This window comes from Bubalus bubalis, chromosome 5 (assembly GCF_019923935.1).
Source record: "Bubalus bubalis isolate 160015118507 breed Murrah chromosome 5, NDDB_SH_1, whole genome shotgun sequence".
NCBI classification, from domain to species: Eukaryota; Metazoa; Chordata; class Mammalia; order Artiodactyla; family Bovidae; genus Bubalus; species Bubalus bubalis.
In genome coordinates, this window is record NC_059161.1 from 110,804,243 (window position 1) to 110,825,983 (window position 21,741).

General features: G+C 46.2%; 1 protein-coding gene and 1 non-coding gene across 4 annotated transcripts in view; both read right to left on the minus strand.

Moving 5' to 3' along the window:
- The window catches only part of KIRREL3 (kirre like nephrin family adhesion molecule 3), a 607,178-nt gene that overhangs the window by 363,901 nt on the left and 221,536 nt on the right, over positions 1 to 21,741 (minus strand). The gene's annotated exons all lie outside the window — the stretch shown is intronic.
- On the minus strand, positions 4,144 to 4,216 carry TRNAG-CCC. The gene has a single exon. It is a non-coding gene; the product is annotated as a tRNA-Gly (tRNA).

Consider the following 21,741-nt stretch of genomic DNA (forward strand, 5'->3'; position numbering starts at 1 on the left):
CCTGTGCCCTCACCCAAGCCTAATGTAGCATGTGTGTGTGCAGCACGTAAACAGAGGGGCAGACAGTGGTGTGGGCTGTACCCTTCACCCCCACCCTGCATCTGCATGACCCGTGACCCCCCACCCCTCAGGGTGGAGACGGAATGGGGCTCCTGTCAAGTGCTTTCAGCTCCAGTTGGAAAAATTCTCCTTTGGACAGCCCAGCCCTTGGGCTGGGTTGGTTCCTGCAGGGCAGGGCTCTCTCGGAGATGCTGACCCATCTTCCGAGCCAATTGGATCTGCACTCTTAGTGGAAACCAAGCTGACAGCTGGCTCCTGCTGTAGCCCAACCTCCCACTCCTCTTTCTAAAGCTCCCGAATATTCACTGGAAGGACTGACCCTGAAGCTCCAATACCTTGGCCACCTGATGTGAAGAACTGACTCACTGGAAAAGACCCTGATGCTGGGAAAGATTGAGAGCAGGAGGAGAAGCGGACGACAGAGGATGAGATGGCTAGATGGCATCATCGACTCAGTGGACATGAGTTTGAGCAAACTCAGGGATAGAGTGATGGACAGGGAAGCCTGGTGTGGTGCAGTCCTTGGAGTCGCAGAGTTGGACACGACTGAGTGACTGAACAACAACGTGTAAGGTGCCCTCCTGCTCCTGGCTGTTCTGAACAAGTCCTGGACGCTGCTTGTGAGCTGCCCCACCCAACAGCAGCCCAGAATGGACCCCCGCTGCACCCCAGGACTCCCAAATGTGGTTTATCTTAATAAAATCATAACAGAGTTTCCCCATTATGCTATTGATAACCAGTTGTCTACTAGGCTTGATTGTCTCTAAGCAGTTGGGGTAAACAATGGATACCCAACTCCCTAGGTAGAAGAGCAGCTCCTCATTCTTAGAAATCACTGTGTTCACCTCCCTGTTGTTTTGTCAAAGAATATGCAAGCCATGGGAGGCAGGCAGAAGGAGCTGTTTGCCAGATGCGCTCACTTAAGGAGTCCATCGATTTAAAAATTCAGATGGATGCACTGGAAGTGGGTTCCCGACAGCAAAATGGAATACTCCCTGGTCCCACTGTGTTAAGCATCAAGTTACAGATCTTCCCCAGCAGCATGGACACTTCCAATAAAGCCAGCTTTGTGTGGGCAATGTAGGTAGTGGGGGCTCCATGACCAAGGGGGCCATCTCGACTCCCTGGGAGATAAATATGAGTCCTGGGCCAGCGCCTGAGACCACCATGCTCCTCCTCCCTGGCTTCCCAATCAGCTAAGTGGGTCTGTGCAGCCCGGTCATGCCCTGCCTGCCTGGCTTTCCAGACCATTGAGGATGCCAGAGCCTGTCTCTTTCCTCAGGACCTCAGGGCCTGTCTGCTCTTATGCCTGGTGCCTAGTAAGTGCTCAGGAAACATTTCCCAGTAAAAACTGCCTTTCGTGGACCAGGTGCTGGAAAATACCTTATGTATGTGATTTTTTTTTTTTTTTGGTATTGGTCTTGGCAATGGTTCCCCCTCTCTTTTATGTTTTTAAAAGTTGAAATACAGTTGATTTACATTGTTGTATTCATTTCTGGCATAGAGCAATGTGATTTAGTTGTGTATACACACACACACACACACATATGGCTTCCCAGGTGGCACCATGGTCAAGAATCTGCCTTCAACGCAGGAGACACAGGTTTGATCCCTGGGTCAGGAGGATCCCTTGGAGAAGGAAATGGCAACCTGCTCCAGTATTCTTGCCTGGGAAATCCCAAGGACAGAGTAGCCTGGTGGGCTACAGTCCATGGGGTTTTAAAGAGTCAGACCCGACTGAGCAAACACACACATACACACACACACATACAGTCTATCTATTTATATACATATATATATATATATATATACACACACATACCCATATGTGTGTGTATGTGTATATCTTTTTAAAGATTCTTTTCCATTGTAGGTTATTATAAGATATTGAATATATCAAGAGTTAAATTTTATTTTTAAATCTAACACAGATCTTAGAGGGAGAAATGATATTATTTGCATTTTGTAGATGAGGGAGTAAGCTGGGATTTGAATTCGCTTCTTCTCAAGCCAAGTCTGGGGTTCCTCACATCACACTGGCCATGTTTCTGCTCTTTTACCTAGAGAATTTGAAGAAAGAGGCTGCCTGGAGGCTCCTGACTCCTGTGGCTGAGGAGTGGTGGAGGGGTGCTGAGCCCCGGGTGCCACAGCCCTTTCCCGACAGGGAGGGGCCAGGCTCCGAGGGGGGTGGGGCCAGGCTCCAAGGGGGAGGGACCAGGCTCCGAGGGGGCGGGTCCAGGCTCTGGAGGCAGCATGGTGGGAGTCTGGGCATCTTCCCCAGTCAGGTCTGGCTCAGTCCTTGTGGGGTGCCCTTCACCTTGGGGGCTTCCTGAGTCTCTGCCTGCTCTGCTGAGGCCTGGCCTCAGGAAACCAGCTCAGCCTCGTCTGCAGGGGATTCCCTCCCAAGTCCTCTGCCCCCTGCACACCCACATAGGCAGGAGTGAAGAGCATGGGTCAGGAAAGGGGTGTTTCAGACAGAGCTTCCTGAGGGGCTGGGCAGTGAGCATGGACGGAGGCAGAGATCTGGGTTTCAGGTCCTTGTTCTGACCGTTTTTAGCCAGTGATGAAACCTCTCAAAACCTCAATTTCCCAATAGTAGAATAAAGACACAGCCACCTACTTCCTGGGGTGGTTGGCAAGTCAAACAAGATGATGAACAAGTGCCAGAAAAGTGCCTCTTGGGCTTCTCTGGTGGCTCAGTGGTAAAGAATTCACCAGCCAACCCAGGAGACGGGGGTTTGATCCCTGGGTTGGGAAGATCCCCTAAAGAAGGAAATATGGCAACCCACTCCAGTATTCTTGCCTGAGAAATCCCAGGGACAGAGGAGCCTGGCAGGCTACAGTCCATGGGGTTGTGAAAGAGCTGGAATCGACTGAGCGACTGAAAAACAAGAGCAATGCCTCTCATCAGGGACACAGGGCTGCAGGACCAGGTGGACCTTGCCTCCCACACCAAGTGGGTGAACGCGAGGGTGAATCCCGGTCTCTTGAGAGACCTTCTCTAGAAACAGCTCTAGCTTGAAACACTGCAGGACATGTTTCCAAAGCGTGGGGATTTTGGCATCAGAGAAGTCGACTATTTTAAACTTCACAGTCATCCAAAGAGAACGGAGGAGATGGTTTAGTGGAGGTCCTTTTCCTCCACCGAGTCCCCTGCCTGCCTTCTTCACCACAGAGAGCATTTTTCAGAGCAGCCCTGGGTGGTGCAGTGGCCAGATTTCACGGCAATGTCCCGAGCAGTTCCCAGAAGCCCAGGAGAGTGGTGACCGTGCGAGGACTTTTGAGGTCCTAGAAATTTGGATTTGGCACCATAGATGCTTCATAGATGTCTTGCAAGATGCCAGCACGGCCACCTGTGGGTGGTGCGTGCGTGCGTGCGAAGTTGCTTCAGTTGTGTCCAACTCCTTGCGGCTGTAGCCCACCAGGCTCCTCTGTCCCTGGGACTTTCCAGGCAAGAATACTGAAGTGTGTTATCATGCCCTCCTCCAGGGGATCTTCCCCGCCCAGGGATCAAACCCACCTCTTATGTCTCTTGCATCGCTTTACCACAAGTGCCACCTGGGAAGCCCCTGTGAGCAGTACCAAACCCCAAATGTCAAGAGATAAGCTGTCCAGAAACCTGGCATGGCATTGCTAGCTGGACTGCAGGGCAGGAATGCTCAGGATTCGGCTCGCATGCTGCAGCCTGTCGCTGGGTAATTGTTGGACATGTAGAGGTTCCCCTACAACCTGAGAGGCAGGAACAGGGCTTCTCCCCATGTCCCCTGATCCCACAGCACAGTGTAGAGCATGGTGGTGAGGGGCATCCCAGTAAACCTGAATGAACCATGACCGCCATAGCCACAGGCATTTGCTTGCTTCTACTTCTACTCTCTAGATGAAGGCTCAGGCCCAACAATGAAGTGACCTTTCTGAGGTTCCATGATTGGGGATCCCAGTGGTTCTTACACTGAGGAGATTTATTTCTCCCAGAGGATATTTGGCAACATCTGGAGACATTAGTTAACCAACTAATTAATTTTAAAATTGATTAGTTAAGTAATTAGGCTGCCCTGGGTCTTACTTGTGGCATGTGGGATATAGTTCCCTGACCAGGGATTGAACCTGGGCCCCCTGCATTGGGAGTGCAGAGTTGTAGCCACTGGACCACCAGGGAAAGTATCTGGAGACAGTTTTGATTATCATGACTGGAGAGAGGCTACTGCTTCTAAAGAGTGGAAGCCAGAGATGCTGTAAACATCCTCCAAAACGCAGGCACAGCACAATGCGCCCCCCTCCACCATCCAAAATTCTCCAGTCCCAGAGGTCAACAGTCCTGAGGTCGAGAAGCCTGGGTTAGAGGTAAAGAGAATGGTGTGTTTCAAGTCACCAAGTGCTTAAAGGGTCTGCAAGGTGGAGAGGACAGTAATCACTCAGGTGAGAGGCAGGATGTGAGGTTAATGAAGGTGACAGCAGAAGGTGAGACTGGAAAGATAGGTTGGAGGCAGAGAAAGGTCTTAGCAAATGACAACGTTTGGCCTCATAGACAAAAAAACTGCATTTGCTAAATGGCCAGACTAGAGCTGTTTTCCCATGCTGTCCTCTGTCCACCTACCATGCTGCCTCTTTTCTAACCAAGACAAGAGGAGAGGCACGGAGGGCTGAACAGCAGTCACACCGTGCAAGTCACTTTTTAATCACCTACAGGACTCATTTGTGAGCCCACCAAACGCTGTAAACACTTTCATCACTGTTTTCCCTACCATACCATGTTATAACTATTTATCTATTAATCAGTTTCCCTGCTAGACCATAAGCTCCTTGAGGACAGGAATCATGCTTAATTATTCCTGTATCTTTGGTACCTTCCATGATGCCTAGAAACAATAGGTACATAAAGCAGGATAGCCACATAAATGAAGCAACAGGAGAGGGTAAGTTGACTTTCTGCGTGCTTGTTAGGACTGTGATAGGCTTCCTTATTCCTCTTTTCTTTTTTTCCGGCTACACTGGGTCTTTGTTGCAGTGCATGGGCTTCTCTCTAGTTGCAGTGTGTGGGCTTAGTTGGCCTGTGAGATCTTAGTTCCCCGACCAGGGATTGGACCTGCAGAATTAGAAGGCAGATTCTTAACCACTGGACCACCAGGGAAGTCCCTCTTTTTTTAAATATGAGAAATACATGGAAACATGTACATGCTACTCTAGCATGGAAACATATGCACTACAGTATGTAAAATAAATGGCCAGGGATCTGCTGTATGACTCAAGGGAGCTCAAATGGGTGCTCTGTGACAACCTAGAGGTGTGGGATGGGGTGGGAGGTGGAAGGGAGGCTCATAATGGAGGGGACATATGTATTACCTATGTCTGATTAGGGTTGATGTATGGCAGAAACCATAGAAGGAAATAGCAACCCACTCCAGTACTCTTGCCTGAAGAATCCCATGGAGGGAGGAGCCTGGTAGGCTACAGTCCATGGGGTCACAAAGAGTTGGACATGACTGAGCGACTTCACTTTCATGGCAGAAACCAATACAATATGTAAAACAATTATCCTTCAATTAAAACTAAATAAATTTAAAAAAGAAATACATGCCCATTGTACAAATAAATGACAAAATCTATATACAACCCAAAAGAATAAAATAATAATGATCCAACCCCTATGGTTCCCTATCCAGTGATAAATACATTAACATTTCAGTAGATATCATGGCATCCTTTCTTAGGGTTATTTATTCATGAGATTCACATGCACATATTTTTTTAATTAAAATGGAATCACACTATATATGTTGCTCTGTAGCTTGCTTCTTCACTTAAAAATATATTGAAAACTAGTGCAGGAGCATGCCAGGGAATCTGTCTTCAAGTTGTGTTTGCATAGCAATCAACCGTTTTTATTTAGACTGCATCTTTGAAGAGGGGTAAATCTGTGTGAACATCTTTCCATGTCCAATAATATACTTCCACGGCACCAAAAGACTGCAAACTACGTGGCCGTACAGTTGCGCTATAACATATTAAACCAGGCCTCAATCATTGCAATTTGAATGGCTTTTATATTTCTGCTACGACAACAATGCTGCAATAAATATCCTGTTAGCTAAATCTTCACACTCATCCCTCATTTTTTCCCTTAGTTTGAATTTCTAGAATAGAAATCGCTGGAACAAAAATTGCCTGTTATACAGCTTTTGAAAAGTAGGACCATGCTGCTTTCCAGAAAGGTTGTGCCGACATTCATTCCTACAAGTGGTGTATGGAAAATGCCATGTTAGCTCTTCTTGAACAAAAGCTATCACGTCATCCATGTAAACACCAAGACAAGCTATTTCAATCCCATCTGTAGCATTTTGGTGCAGAGGAGCTGCCATTCTTATTATTTTATAGTCTACCAGTTGTGTGCTCAGTTTTGGTGTGATGAGTTATGCAGTCGTGTACACGCTTCTGAACACACATATGCGGTAACACGAAAGAAAGCATCCAGCCCAACACCTAGAACACAACAGAAACTTGACAAATGCTCCTGCCACCTCTGTCCATCACCACGGCTATGGGTATAGGCTTTATCATCTCTTATCTGAAAGGTTGTCTCCAGCCACCTGTCCTGGAAACCTATAAGCCAATCCACACATCTGCCACAGTGATTCATAAAAATGCAAGACAGACCATGTGATTCTCTTGCTTAAATGTCTTCAGTTGCTCCCTATGGTCCACATACTGAAGTCTGGACTCCATGGTAGGGCTTGAAAAGTTCCTTGACCTGCCCCTGAAGCCCTGCAGCTTCATATCCCGTGGGTCTCCTACCCTTGCTCATGTTCCAGACATGCTGCACTAGTGGGCTCTCAACAGGATTCGACCTTTTATTCCTCTGCAACCGGGAACGGGGCTATTCTCTCTTCCTAAAATACATTTATTTCCTTTATGACACTGTTTGCAGAACTGTTTCCTGGGAAACCTAAAGGTTAACTCTTTTTCTCTCTATCCCACCTAGATGATAATATCCTCTCCTGTAGTCCAAAAAAATCTTGCCCAATCACTACTTATAAGATCTCGTTTTGTATTTATAATTGTTGCTTTCCTGTGTCTCTCCAATACTTTGGCCACCTGATGTGAAGCACTGATTCACTGGAAAAGACCCTGATGCTGGGGAAGATTGAAGGCAGGAGGAGAAGGGGACGACAGAAGATGAGATGGTTGGATGGCATCACCGACTCAATGGACATGAATTTGAGTAAGCTCCAGGAGTTGGCGATGAACAGGGACACCTGATGTGCTGCAGTCCATGGGGTCGCAAAGACTCAGACATGACTGAATAACTGAACTGAACTGAACTGTGTATCTCACCAACTGGACCGTTAAGAATCAGAATCTTATTTTACTTTAGGTTAATATTCTCAACATTTGATATCAAACTTAGCACACAGTAGATGCTTAATAAATGCCTCTTTTTTAGAAAAATATTTGTTTATGTATTTGGCTGTGCCAGGTCTTAGTTGAAGTATGTGGAATCTTCAGTTGCAACATGTGGGGTCTAGTTCCCTGACCAGAGGTGAATCCAGGCCCCCTGCATTGGGAGCCTGGAGTCTTAGCCACCAAACCATGAGGGAAGTCCCAATAAATACTTATTGAATGAACATACGAATAAAACAATAATGTCTTTCCATACTATTTTATTTCCTTCCTCCAATCTGTCCATCTACATGGCTCCATCCAAAATAGTCTACTATAGTCGCCAACTAGAGGCATGACACTCTCTACTAATCAGATTCATTTCATGAACTAATGATACATGGTATGACTCCCTTCTTAGGACCAAGCAGAAATGACAGGACCAAGTGCTCTGCCAGCATCTGTACCTTCAGGAGGAGATGCTGGAAGGGATGAAGAGAACAAGCTCTAATTCTGTCACCAGAGGCAGGGTTGGAGGGGGAGCTGGGCTGAGCCTGGCTTCACCCATTGGTAACAGGAAGCCCCAAGTTGTGTGTGGAAGGGAGAACAGAATGTCTAATAAAACTAGAAACAGGAGTCCCAGCAGAGGGAAGAGATGGTGAGGGATTAGGAGAGGGAAGATAGGCAGGAAGCACAGAGAGAGAGACAGGGAGGATTTCATATTCAAAGAACAACAGGAAAGGACAGCAGACGAGAAGGAAAAAAAAATGAGGAAGCAGCACAAACACAAAGCCAGCGTGGGCGTGTGCACCGTGATTGTGTAAGAACAATGTCTTCTGCGGAACATACTTGAGAAGTGCAGTGCAGGAGAGAGCCTCAGCTTTTTACCCAATGTAATTAATTACTCTGTGGCTTTAAATAAAAACCTGCTATTCATGGGGAAGCCTGACAGGGTTTCTTTTAACTTAATGTTTGCTGAACCATCCCTTCTATCTCACTTACCTGATGTGGAACATATGCTGGGATCAGGATGACAGAGGATAAATCACCAGATTTGCTTGGCTTCTTTGAAAAATGAATTTGGGGGCTGAGATTTCTCATCAGTATATATCTTCCTGGAGCAGCCTCTCGACAGGGCATCAAGCTTGGGGGATGTCCTGCACAAAGGTAAGTGGGTACCCAGAAGTGCCCAGACTCCCACATCTGGCATCATATCCATCACCTTGGACGCAGACCAGGCCACCTGTGCTAGGCTGGCAGGTGTTTCCAGGGTGCTATTTGAGAGTCTGCTGAAAGCCTGCTGAACTCTTAGGCATGGGACACAATTGGGGTCATTATATAAATTCAACAAATACATACGGGGCTTTGAATATGCACCCAAAATGTGTTATAGCAGGGAGGCTGGGTGGTAATGTTGGTCATGGGAGGGCTTGGGCCAGAAAGTCGCATGAGTCTGGATCCCAGTTCTGCTCCTGGTGGCCATGAGTGTGCCTCAGTCTCTTCATCTGTAAAATGGGGACAAAGCAGCCTTAAGGCTTAGTTTGTTGAGTTAGCCTCAACAATGTCAGTCCTTTTCTCCCCCATTCTCACTGCTGGGTTTCAGTGAGATAAAGGTCTCACTGAAGGCCTGCCTATCTCAGAGACTAAATAAAAATTCCTTTCCCCTCTCTAGAGATGGCAAGGGCTCCCATGCCCCTGGATGAAATAGGGGGAGGGTTTGGGAGCCATTTTTAACTTGGTGTTTTGGACCAGGTGAAAGGGGGTTGTGGACGCATGTGTGGTGTGGGAGGAAGTGGGGGTGGTGTTTCCCCAGGGCTTACTCTAGATGTGCTCCACCCGCTGACCAGGAGCTGTGGAAGAGACGCGCTCTACGCCAGCACATGGGTTCCTGACTTTTCAGTTGAATGTGCGCATGATGTTGGACAAACCATCTAATCTCTCTGGGCACTGGTTTCTTCATCTCTGCAGTGGAGAGGTGACTTGGACTAGACATCTTTTAAGTTCTTTCTCAGCATTCCTTTTCAGATGATAAAGTCATGTGTACTTATTATAGAAAGCGTGGAGAATACATCAAAGTATAAACAAGATAATTAAAAACACCTATTATTCTACCACTCAGAGAAAACAATTGTTAATATTTTGGTGGAGTCTGCTTCCTTATTATATAGTGTATTGCAGAGTGAAATCAAACAATTTTGTAACATGCTTTTCCTTCCCCTTAATGTTAAATTATCATAAGCATTCTCCCTGTGTCATTAAAAAATTATTTGGATCTCATTTTTAAGGTTTCTTCTGACACTAAAATTCTATGAAGAATGGGGCTCATCTCCTTTCCTAATAAAAACATTTGTTCTTCTACAGCAGCAGGAATCACATGTAGGAAGGTGACCTTGAAGGGGCCTCTATTCCCTTTGGCCTGTGCATCATGCAAGGGCACCAGAGGGCTCCATGGACCCCCGGCCCACCCGCTTTCATTTACAAACTAAGCTCTGGAGAAGAAAAGGACATTGTGGAACCACCAACAAATGATGAAGCTTAAAAAAAAAAAGAATATCATCTTGAATTTGACATTGTAGAGGGTCAGTAGATGGAGAAGGAAATGGCAACCCACTCCAGTATTCTTGCCTGGAGAATCCCATGGATAGAGGGGCCTGGTGGGCTACAGTCTATGGGGTTGCAAAGAGTCTGACACGACTGAGCAACACACACTCACACACACACACACACACACACACACAGAAGTCTAAAATCAAGGTGTCAGCAAGGCCATGCGACCTCTGCAACTTGTAAGGGAGAATCCTCCCCTGATTCTCCCTGGTTTCTAGTATTTATGGGTGATCCTTGGCATTTCTTAGCTTGTAGACACATCTCTCCAATCTCTGCCTCTGTTGTCACATGGCCATCTTCTCCCCATGTCTCTCTGTTTTTCCTATAAACACACTGGTCACATTAGATTAATAGGCTATTCTACTGCAATTTGGCTTCCTCTGAACTAGTTATGTCTGTAACAACCCTATTTCAGACTAAGAGGTCACATCTTGAGATACTGGGGGTTAGGACTTCAGCATATTTTGTTTTGGGAGAAACAACTAAACACAGTTAAAAAAAAGCCAGCTGTGATGGGTTACACCAATGGGATACAAAAAAAATAAATAAATAAAATAAAAGAATTCCCAGCGTCTAAAGATGGGGCTTCTCTGGTGGCTCAGACAGTAAAGAATCAGCCTGCAATGCAGGAGACCAGGGTTTGATCCCTGGGTCAGGAAGATCACCTGGAGAAGGAAATGGCAGCCCACTCCAGTATTCTTACCTGGAGAATCCCATGGACAGAGGAGTCTGGCGGGCTACAGTCCATGGGGATGCAAGAGTCCAACATGACTGAGTGACTAACACTTAACACTTAAAGATGGAGGAAGGTGAGCAATAAAATAGCATTGGATTATAACCCAAAGTATAAAATAAATATCCATACCAATAATGCGGATACAGTATAGACTCATAAATCAGTGATTGAATAAATAAGTAGAGCAAATAAACAGAGAGGATGGTAAATCTCCAATGCTATGGAATTCCAAATAATGTGTGCAGGTACGCTGCTCTTGAGATGGTGGAGAATAACTGCCCACTTCTTAACTGTGGGCTGCACATAGTGATGTCCTTCTAAAGCAAGATGAAAAGTGAGGGAAAAAAGAGTAACTTTACCTGGAGAACCCTGACAAACACGATCTCAGCCAGGTGATCAAAGTTTTGCTCTGGAGTGACAAGTCATGTTGATAGATTGTACCCTTAATATGATGTGATGAAAGTGGCCCTTTACCTTTGAGGTCGTCCCCCAAAACAATGATCCCTGTCTAAATCATGAGAAAACATCAGACAAATTCCAACCAAAGAACATCTTACAAGATCCCTGACCAGGACTCTTCAAAACTGGCAAGATCCTTGAAAACAAATGAAATCTGATAAAGTGTCACAGTTAAGAGCAGACCAAGGAAGACAAAACTGGTAAATGGAATGAATACACAGAAGAACTGTACAAAAAAGATCTTCACGACCCAGATAATCACGATGGTGTGATCACTGACCTAGAGCCAGACATCTTGGAATGTGAAGTCAAGTGGGCCTTAGAAAGCATCACTATGAACAAAGCTAGTGGAGGTGATAGAATTCCAGTTGAGCTATTCCAAATCCTGAAAGATGATGCTGTGAAAGTGCTGCACTCAATATGCCAGCAAATTTGGAAAACTCAGCAGTGGCCACAGGACTGGAAAAGGTCAGTTTTCATTCCAATCCCAAAGAAAGGCAATGCCAAAGAATGTTCAAACTACCACACAATTGCACTCATCTCACACTCTAGTAAAGTAATGCTCAAAATTCTCCAAGACAGGCTTCAGCAATATGTGAACCGTGAAATTCCTGATGTTCAAGCTGGTTTTAGAAAAGGCGGAGGAACCAGAGATCAAATTGCCAACATCCGCTGGATCATAGAAAAAGCAAGAGAGTTCCAGAAAAACATCTATTTCTGCTTTATTGACTATGCCAAAGCCTTTGACTGTGTGGATCACAATAAACTGTGGAAAATTCTGAAAGAGATGGGAATACCAGACCACCTGACCTGCCTCTTGAGAAACCTATATGCAGGTCAGGAAGCAACAGTTAGAACTGGACATGGAACAACAGACTGGTTCCAAATAGGAAAAGGAGTATGTCAAGGCTGTATATTGTCATCCTGCTTATTTAACTTATATGCAGAGTACATCATGAGAAATGCTGGACTGGAAGAAACACAAGCTGGAATCAAGATTGCTGGGAGAAATCTCAATAACCTCAGATATGCAGATGACACCACCCTTATGGCAGAAAGTGAAGAGGAACTCAAAAGCCTCTTGATGAAAGTGAAAGAGGAGAGTGAAAAAGTTGGCTTAAAGCTCAACATTCAGAAAACGAAGATCATGGCATCTGGTCCCACCACTTCATGGGAAATAGATGGGGAAACAGTGGAAACAGTGTCAGACTTTATTTTTCTGGGCTCCAAAATCACTACAGATGGTGACTGCAGCCATGAAATTAAAAGACGCTTACTCCTTGGAAGGAAAGTTATGACCAACCTAGATAGCATATTCAAAAGCAGAGACATTACTTTGCCAACAAAGGTTTGTCTAGTCAAGGCTATGGTTTTTCCTGTGGTCATGTATGGATGTGAGAGTTGGACTGTGAAGAAGGCTGAGTGCCGAAGAATTGATGCTTTTGAACTGTGGTGTTGGAGAAGACTCTTGAGAGTCCCCTGGACTGCAAGGAGATCCAACCAGTCCATTCTGAAGGAGATCAGCCCTGGGATTTCTTTGGAAGGAATGATGCTAAAGCTGAAACTCCAGTACTTTGGCCACCTCATGCGAAGAGTTGATTCATTGGAAAAGACCCTGATGCTGGGAGGGATTGGGGGCAGGAGGAGAAGGGGACGACAGAGGATGAGATGGCTGGATGGCATCACTGACTCGATGGACGTGAGTCTCAGTGAACTCCGGGGGTTGGTGATGGACAGGGAGGCCAGGCATGTCATGGGGATAGGGACCCCATGAATGGGGTCGCAAAGAGTCGGACATGACTGCTTGACTGAACTGAACTGATTGATTCCTTAGTTACAACAAGTGTACATACTAATGGAAGACATTTACAATGGAGGAAACTGGGTGTGGTATATGTGGGAACTCTGTACTACTTTATAATCTTTCTGTAAATTTAAAACTGTTCTTAAATAAAAAGTTTATTTAAAAATGCTACTCTGGGACTTCCCTGGTAGTCCAGTGGCTAAGACTCTGTGCTCCCAGCGTGCCTGGGTTTGATCCCTGATCAGGGAACTAGATCCTATATGCCTCAACTAAGAGCTTACATGTCGAAACAAAGATTGAAGATTCCGAAAGCCGCAGCTAAGACCCGGAGCAAGCCAAATGAAGAAAGAAATATATTTTTTCAAATGGTACTCCTAGGATAATAACATTAACTGGATATAGCTTCATGCTAGGGTACACAAACTGAAGAGTGGCCACTAGGCTGGGTATCAGTCTTAACTGACCTGCTACACGCCCAGTCACTATCCCTCCAAGCTAGGTATTCTTGCGCAATAAACAGCTTGAGTGGTAGTCCTAAAGTCAAAATTGCACTCTGTTGCTGGTTTTCTTAGAGCTTGTCTTACGTCTGAACAGAGTACTAATTTGTACTAGAAATAAGAGGAGTCAGTTTCATCATAAATGGAAATACTACAGGGCATCACCTATCAGTTTCTGGGAGAAATCTCACGAACCACCACTGGCCTGTGTATTCCTCTTCAAGAAGCACTGTCTTTCAATGGACAAAGACAGCTCCAGTTTCCTACCTGTTTGAAGGTAGAAAATCCAGGAGTGTCAGGGAGGCGTTCTTAATTACATTTTGCTCACAGAGATAGAGTAGAGGGAGAGTCTTACACTGAAGCCTATTGAACCCCCATGGGGGTAAAAGGGTATGGAAAGCATGGGGGCAGAGAGATGAACAGTGGGGCAATCCAGCCGGAGCACTCCCCTGGGAGACCTGTTTTCTGTTATTTACGTGTGATCTGGTGACAGCTAGACAGGTGGCTCTTTGTAAGAGAATGTCTTTATAAAGCAGAAACAAGCATTTCGAGTTATGCACGATAAGTCTGACATTAATTTTCTGCTCTTCATCCTAACAAAGTAACATACTGAGACGTTTCTTTCAAGGCCGCCTCCACCCTGGTCAGAGATCCTGTTAGTTCTTCCTAATCCAGCAAGTGCCCCGTAGTGTGAAGTGCTCGGGGGTGTGAGAAGGACCTTCTTGAGAGGCCTTCTTTCTAAAGAGCAAGACAGCCCAGACTGTCACCATATCGATGCCAGGCATGGGCCATAACGTAAAGACAACACTGCTGAGCAAAACGCCTACAGAATACGGTTAGACTGAAACATGCATTAAAAAGCAATCTGGCATCAATGTGGGCCACCCAGGTGGCTTAGTGGTAAAGAATCCACTTGTCAAGCAGGAGACTTGAGTTCGATTCCTGGGTCATGAAGATCCCCTGAAGAAGGAAATGGCAACCCACTCTAGTATTCTTGCCTGGGAAATCTCATGGACAGAGGAGCCTGGTGGGTTAAATCCATAGGGTTGAAAAGTCAGACACAACTTAGCCACTAAACAACAACAGTCAGCCGTCAAAATAGTCTTCATACCCTCTTATTCAGTAATCCCACTTTTGTCAATCTGTTCTCAGAAAATAATCCTAGATACCAAAAAAATTTAAAAGTATAATAGCAAAAACAGCCTAAATATTTAACCATTGAGATAGGGTTAAATAAATTATGGTTCATAGAATTGATAGAATGTTATGAAACCCTTGAAACAATCATTTATGAGAATTACATAATGTGCAAATTGCATATAATAACTATGGTAAGTGAAAAAAAGAAAATATGCAAAATATAAGTGAAGATAATTACTGCTGCTGCTGCTGCTGCTGCTAAGTCGCTTCAGTCGTGTCCGACTCTGTGCGACCCCATAGACGGCAGCCCACCAGCCTCCTCTGTCCATGGGATTCTCCAGGCAAGAACACTGGAGTGGGTTGCCATTTCCTTCTGCAATGCATGAAAGTGAAAAGTGAAAGTGAAGTTGCTCAGTTGTGTCCGACTCTAGCTACCCCATGAACTGCAGCCTTCCAGGCTCCTCCATCCATGGGATTTTTCAGGCAAGAGTACTGGAGTGGGGTGCCATTGCCTTCTCCGGAAGATAATTACTACTATGTTAAAATATGCATAGGAAAACAACTCAAAGGAAATTCACCAAAATGCTAATAGTTTGTATTAGACGGGTGGGATTTGAGTTGATTTTTTTTTCTTTTCTCTAGTTTCTAGACTTTCTATGATGTGGTAATATTACATCCTAATGGAAGTGATTATTTAAAAAATATGTCAAGTCCTGTCCCCCAATGCATATAAACAGTAGAGTGGGGTTCCATAGTATGTATCAGATCAGATCAGATCAGTTGCTCAGTCGTGTCAGACTCTTTGCGACCCCATGAATCGCAGCACGCCAGGCCTCCCTGTCCATCACCAACTCCCGGAGTTCACTCAGACTCACATCCATCGAGTAAGTGATGCCATCCAGCCATCTCATCCTCTGTCGTCCCCTTCTCCTCCTGCCCCCAATCCCTCCCAGCATCAGTTTTTTCCAATGAGTCAACTCTTCGCATGAGGTGGCCAAAGTACTGGAGTTTCAGCTTTAGCATCATTCCTTCCAAAGAAATCCCAGGACTGATCTCCTTCAGAATGGACTGGTTGGATCTCCTTGCAGTCCAAGGGACTCTCAAGAGTCTTCTCCAACACCACAGTTCAAAAGCATCAATTCTTTGGCGCTCAGCCTTCTTCACAGTCCAACTCTCACATCCATACATGACCACAGGAAAAACCATAGCCTTGACTAGACGAACCTTTGTTGGCAAAGTAATGTCTCTGCTTTTGAACATAGTATGTATAGAAACATATAATAATGGTCATCAATAATAAAAGAACCTTAATAAAAATGAATAACATAAAGGGGAGCACACACTGCCTAGGAAAGAATGATATGGTGATTTCCTAACATGGACATACTGACTTCCTCCAGGATCAGTTTAGGGGGCCCTTTTTTATCAAAGTGATTGGCATCTTATCAATCTAGGCTACTTGGGAAGCTGGCCAACTCTAGGTTTGTATGCTGTTCACAGTTGGGCATCTACAGAGAATGCCCTGCCCACACCTGAGCCATGGCTCCCCTCCCCAGGGCTCCCTGAGCTGAGGCAATGGAGCCCTGGATAGGCTGGTTCTGCTTGCAGGGCACCTTGGATGAAGCCTTCACTTGATTTGTTTTTTTCTTTTTCAAGATGTCAACAGGGTTCTGCAGGCTTCCCTGGTGGCTCAGCGGTAAAGAATCTGCCTGTAATGCAGGAGATGCAGGTTCAGTCCCTGGGTCAGGAAGATCCCCTGGAGGAGGGCATGGCAACCATTCCAGTATTCTTGCCTGGAGAATCCCGTGGACAGAGGAACTTGGTGGGCTACAGTCCACAGCATTGCTAAGAGTCAGACACGACAGAAGCGACTGAGCAGGCACTCAGGCAGGGCTCTGCCTGATCCTCTCCCTCGCTCTTCTTTTGTTAATTTATTTATCTATTTTTGGCTGGGCTGGGTCTTCACTGCTGCCCGGGCTTAGCGTAGTTGCCATGTGGGGGCTACTCTCTAGCTGCAGTACATGGGCTTCTCATTGTGGCAGCGTCTCTTGTTGTGGCCCCCAGGCTCTGGAACATGGGCTCAGTAGTTGTGGCACACAGGCTTAGTTGCCCCATGGCATGTGGGATCTTCCTGGACTAGGGATCGAACCTATGTCTCCTGCATTGGCAGGCAGATTCTTTACCACTGGGCCACCACTGTGCCTCCTCACTTGATTCCTTACCTGGACCGAAGCCCTTAGTGAAGCCAGCAGTGAAGACCAGTGTGAAGGAGGACCAGAAATGGGGCTGGTCTTTCCAAATGAGCAGTCAGGAGCAGCATGGCCGTGGGGCGGCGGGGCAGTCTGGGGGAGAGGCAGTGTCTCTCTGCAGCCCCTTATCTGCAGTTAGAGGAAATCTTGGTCGATGGAGCAGGGTGGGTTTGGGGCATCTGCCTGCATCATAGTGAGGAAAGCCAGCATAGGGGGCCAGTTACATTATCAGTGAAAAGATGGACCAGATGTGATTTTAGCCGAGCCAGGGGCCACTCACTGGAGGGAACAGGTGACGGAATGAATGACAGAACGATGAAATGATGAAGCTAGCCCACCCTCACGCGGATGGGTTTTGTCCTCCTCATTGTACATGTTCTCAGGATTCTCTTTGATTTGCAATGTGAGGGCCACAGGAAACAGCCTGCTTTCTGTGTGTGGAGCTGGCACAATTAATCATATCACACGATGGCCCCGTGTGTCTGTTATTCACATAATTCAAATCCTTGCCAAACGCTAAGAACAATAAGCTCCAACCAAACCCACCCAAGTCAACACAAACACACCCAAACACACAGCAGAACTTTTCATCACATTGTTTTCCTTCCTGCAGCTAAGGAAGGGAGACCTGAATTTTCATGCCAATTTCTAGCATCTTCTTTTCATGTTTCTCAGTAGAGGAAAAAAAGACTGTGTTTTTTTTTTTTTCCTGGAAAGATAAATTTTTAATGAATGTAAATGTTCTTTCAGCTCCTTAGTTGGGCGGCAGAGATGGTACAGTTTGGACAGCCAGTTTCAGGAGCACAATACTTGCTTCTTGTTATTTCTTTTTCTTTTCACCACCCAGTGAAGCATAGACACTCTCCGCCTGGGCCTTTGTTTCCAGGCCTGCCATCCCGTCAGCTGGCGGAGACAGCTTGCCTTCGAAGGGAGCACTCCTGATGAATTAGCCTCTCCGGATTGCCTGCTGACAATGGAAGCACGTCTATTCTGACACATCCACTCTTCACCCTGCTTCCTCTTGGCATTTATCCAGTTTTCCTTATTTATTATTATTTTTTTAAATTGTATTTTATTTTTAAACTTTACATAATTGTATTAGTTTTGTCAAATATCAAAATGAATCCGCCACAGGTATATCTCTTCATATTGGATAAATCTTTCGCTTTTCAGTTTTCCTTATTGATGAACTATCTACTCTGTGCCAGGAACTGTTCCGCTTCATTCTCCTAACAACCCTAGAATATAGCTACAGGTATCATTACCATCAGCGTCCCCATTTTACAGATGGAGAAACAGAAGCACTGAGAGATCAAGACATGCCACAGCTGGTGTGTGACAAACCTGGCAGCCTGGCCCCAGAGCCCATGCTGCTGCTGCTGCTGCTGCTGCTAAGTCGCTTCAGTCGTGTCCGACTCTGTGCGACCCCATAGACGGCAGCCCACCAGGCTCCCCCGTCCCTGGGATCTTCCAGGCAAGAACACTGGAGTGGGTTGCCATTGTCTGCCAGAGCCCATACTCTTAGCCCAAACAATACTCCACCTCCCCTGACACCTGCTAGTCACTGAGGGTGTAGAGAATGGGGAATGGAGTTGGGGTGGGAAAAAGGCGAGGATGGGTCAGTTGCTGATTTCTCAGTTAGAAAAATAATTTCTAACCATTTCTTTTCTATTCCCACGGACACTGCCTCCCAGGGCTTATCTGCAGGTCCAAGTTCTTTTAAGTTCACCTTGGTCTCATTGGGCTTCCACGTCTCCTGGCTAGACATGATTCTTCTTGCTGGGCTGACTCAGAGGGGACAGACTGCATGCTGCCTCTGTACTGTCTGCAGTCACTGGCTTTGAGACTGAGTCAATCTCCTATCCTTGCTTCCTCCGTCTGCTTCCTACCAGCAGCTCTGCAGACTGCAAACACACCTCTCAGAGAGGTCAAGGGAGCAGCATAGCCATCTCTTGGGGTATCAGGATGGAGCGAAACCTGCGGTGTGAAGCTCCCCCGGAGATGCCTGCTTTAAGGATGTAGGCTGAACCGAACTGTGCGAGTTTGCACGGTGCTTGGGTTAAAAGCCAGCTTTAGCCTCATCAGACACACCATCATCACTTCTCCACATGATCAACCACAAAGGCCTTACACTCATGATCAAAGAAACTGCCTGTTTTGATCTGTAGATGGTCAGAGTTCAACCTGCAGTCGTTCAGGTAGCCATACATTGTATCGGCAGTATCACAGGAAGAGGATGGGGGAAGTGCGGGACTGTTTTGAAGATTTCAGTTCCCACATCATGACCTCCATTGGTAGAAAATCAGAATTCTAAATAATTGTCATCATCAAAGAGTGACATCTGGGGGGCTCCTCTGGTGGTCCAGTGGTTAAGAATCCGCCTTCCAATGCAGGGGATGTGGGTTTGATCCCTGGTTGGGGAACGGAGATGCCACATGCCTCAAGGGCGACTAAGCCTGTGCCTCACAATTACTGAGCCAGTGTGCTCTTAAGCCCGCTCAGCACAACTAGAGAGAAACCTGTGCGCTGCAACGAGGAACCCACATGCCCGCAACTAACACCCGAGGAAGCCAAATAAATAAATAGTTAAAAATATCTTTTTTTTTTTTAAAGGGTGATATCTATTCAGCACCCTGAATAGTTATGTGAGCTTAGGCACCCTGCCCAGAAATTTAAATCGCTTTCTTTGATCTGATGTTTGGGCTGTCACCCCCACCGCCCTGCCCCATTCCATGTCCTGTGCATACCTCCGGCAAGTGATGAGTCTGTGGTACAGGTGTCTGTCTCTCCAACATGACCATGAACCCTTTTGGGGCAAAGACTACTCTTCATCACCTTTGTATCTCTAGTGCCTAGTAGCCGGGGCATACAGCAGGCACTTAATGTAGATTTGTCAAATGTTGATGACGGACGTAGTTTATGGAGAAATGAGACACTTCCACAGCCAAATCTGCAAACCTACCTCATGTGCATTCATCTTTTCCTGCTTCCCTCCTCTCTCATTTGGTGTCTCTCATGAAGGAAGCTGGCCCTTCACCATGGGCTCTGTGTCCATCGCCTCCTGCCTTGGCCAGGGCTCCTCAGCTACTGCTTCTAATTTTTTGCCTCCTACAGCCCTTTTGCACCCTGAATGGTCTTCTCAGGACCATTCTCATTAGGCAAAAAAGCAAACAAATTCCTACCCAAGTACCACCTGCCCTTGAAATCTCCCTTAGACCCCACACCTTATTCTGGCTGTCATTCCCTTGCTCTCTGCATCCTTCTTAGGACAACTGGAAAAAGTCACCTACACACATCGGCTCCACTTCATCTCCTCCCATTCACTCTCAAGCCATCCTCTTCTGGTTTCAACCCTACGGTTACAAAAGCTCATTCTTGTCAAGATGAGTTCCAGATTTGGGGTCCATCTACCTTCTGTCTCCCTCCTCCTGGAGCTGCAGGAAACGTTGCACACGCTGCCTCCTCCTGACTTCTCTGAATATGATTCCCCTCAGTCCAGGTGATGGGCTCTCGGCTGTTCCCACCCATCCCTCTCTTTTAGTTTCTTCTCGGCCTCCCTGGCAGGTCCTGTTTCATAAACATGGACCCTGACCTTGACCGTTCCTTTCTGTGCTGTCCTTTCTTTAATAATCTCACCAGTTCCATCATACATGGTAGACAATCCCTATATCGACATCTCCAGCCCAAACTTTCCCACTGTATCCAGCTGCCTACTTGATACCCTTCCCTTGAAAATCTCTCGGCCATTTCAGACTGACCCCATTCCAAACCCCAACCTCTTTAATCACATTCCTTCACAGAGACCATATCCTTTTCTAGTTTTCTCTGTCTTAGTAACTGAAATCTCTTGTCCCTCTAGCTGCCCAGGCTGAAATTCTGAGCTCCATCTGTAACTCCCCTAGCCCACTCTGTGTGGTCTTCTCACTGACCCCATGGGTTTGTTCCCTTGTTTCTGGTTCACTCATCTCTCATCTCTCAATCTGAGATGACCAGGCATGGCACTGGACAGATGCTAATAAATTAAAGAGACTTGGTCCACATGCTTGGGAAATATATGTCGGATGATGAATGAATACAAGGATGGGTGACTAGTCAAAGGAAAGGCAGTCTTAGATTCTCAATCAAAAGTCACAGCCTCACAGTTTTCACTGAAAGAGGCTTGTCCCTGATTAGTTTGGTGCCACTGGTCAGGGAACTCAATCTTGGGAAGATTCAGTTTCCTGATCTAGCAAATGAAACTAGTGACACCTATCACACGGCGCTATCGCAGGTTTCAATATGCATAACGCCTAGCGCATCAGTGCTCAATACTTCATCAAACAAAAACACACTCTAATACAAACAATACCACCCTTTGATCAATCTTTTTTTTCTGATTGTTTTGGCAGGTGTTCCACCCAGCCTGAGGTAAACCTAAACAACATATGAACGGATGAATAAATAATGTGCACACATCACCACCAATGAGTCAGAGGAAAGAGTGATTTCAGCCCCGAGCCCAGATGTGGTGAGAACACCACTGGCTTGGACGCGGGTCAGCGTGCCCTTTGATTGTCCCCGTCCCGGTCTCCCCTGCTGGGCGGGGCTCTGCTGCTGTCCCGTGTCCCCCCACTCCTGCTCCCAGAAGAGTCAATGATGGATGGGGACATCAGAAACAAGAACAATGCCTATTGTGTTTGGCTTAAAATGGTCTGTGTCCTTTTAAAAATTATGAATAAAATAATATACTGACTAAACCGGGCGGTGTGGGGGATTTGCAAACAAGAATGCAAATGACAGTGAGGTCACTTGTTAAGGTTGGGAGGAAAAAAACTA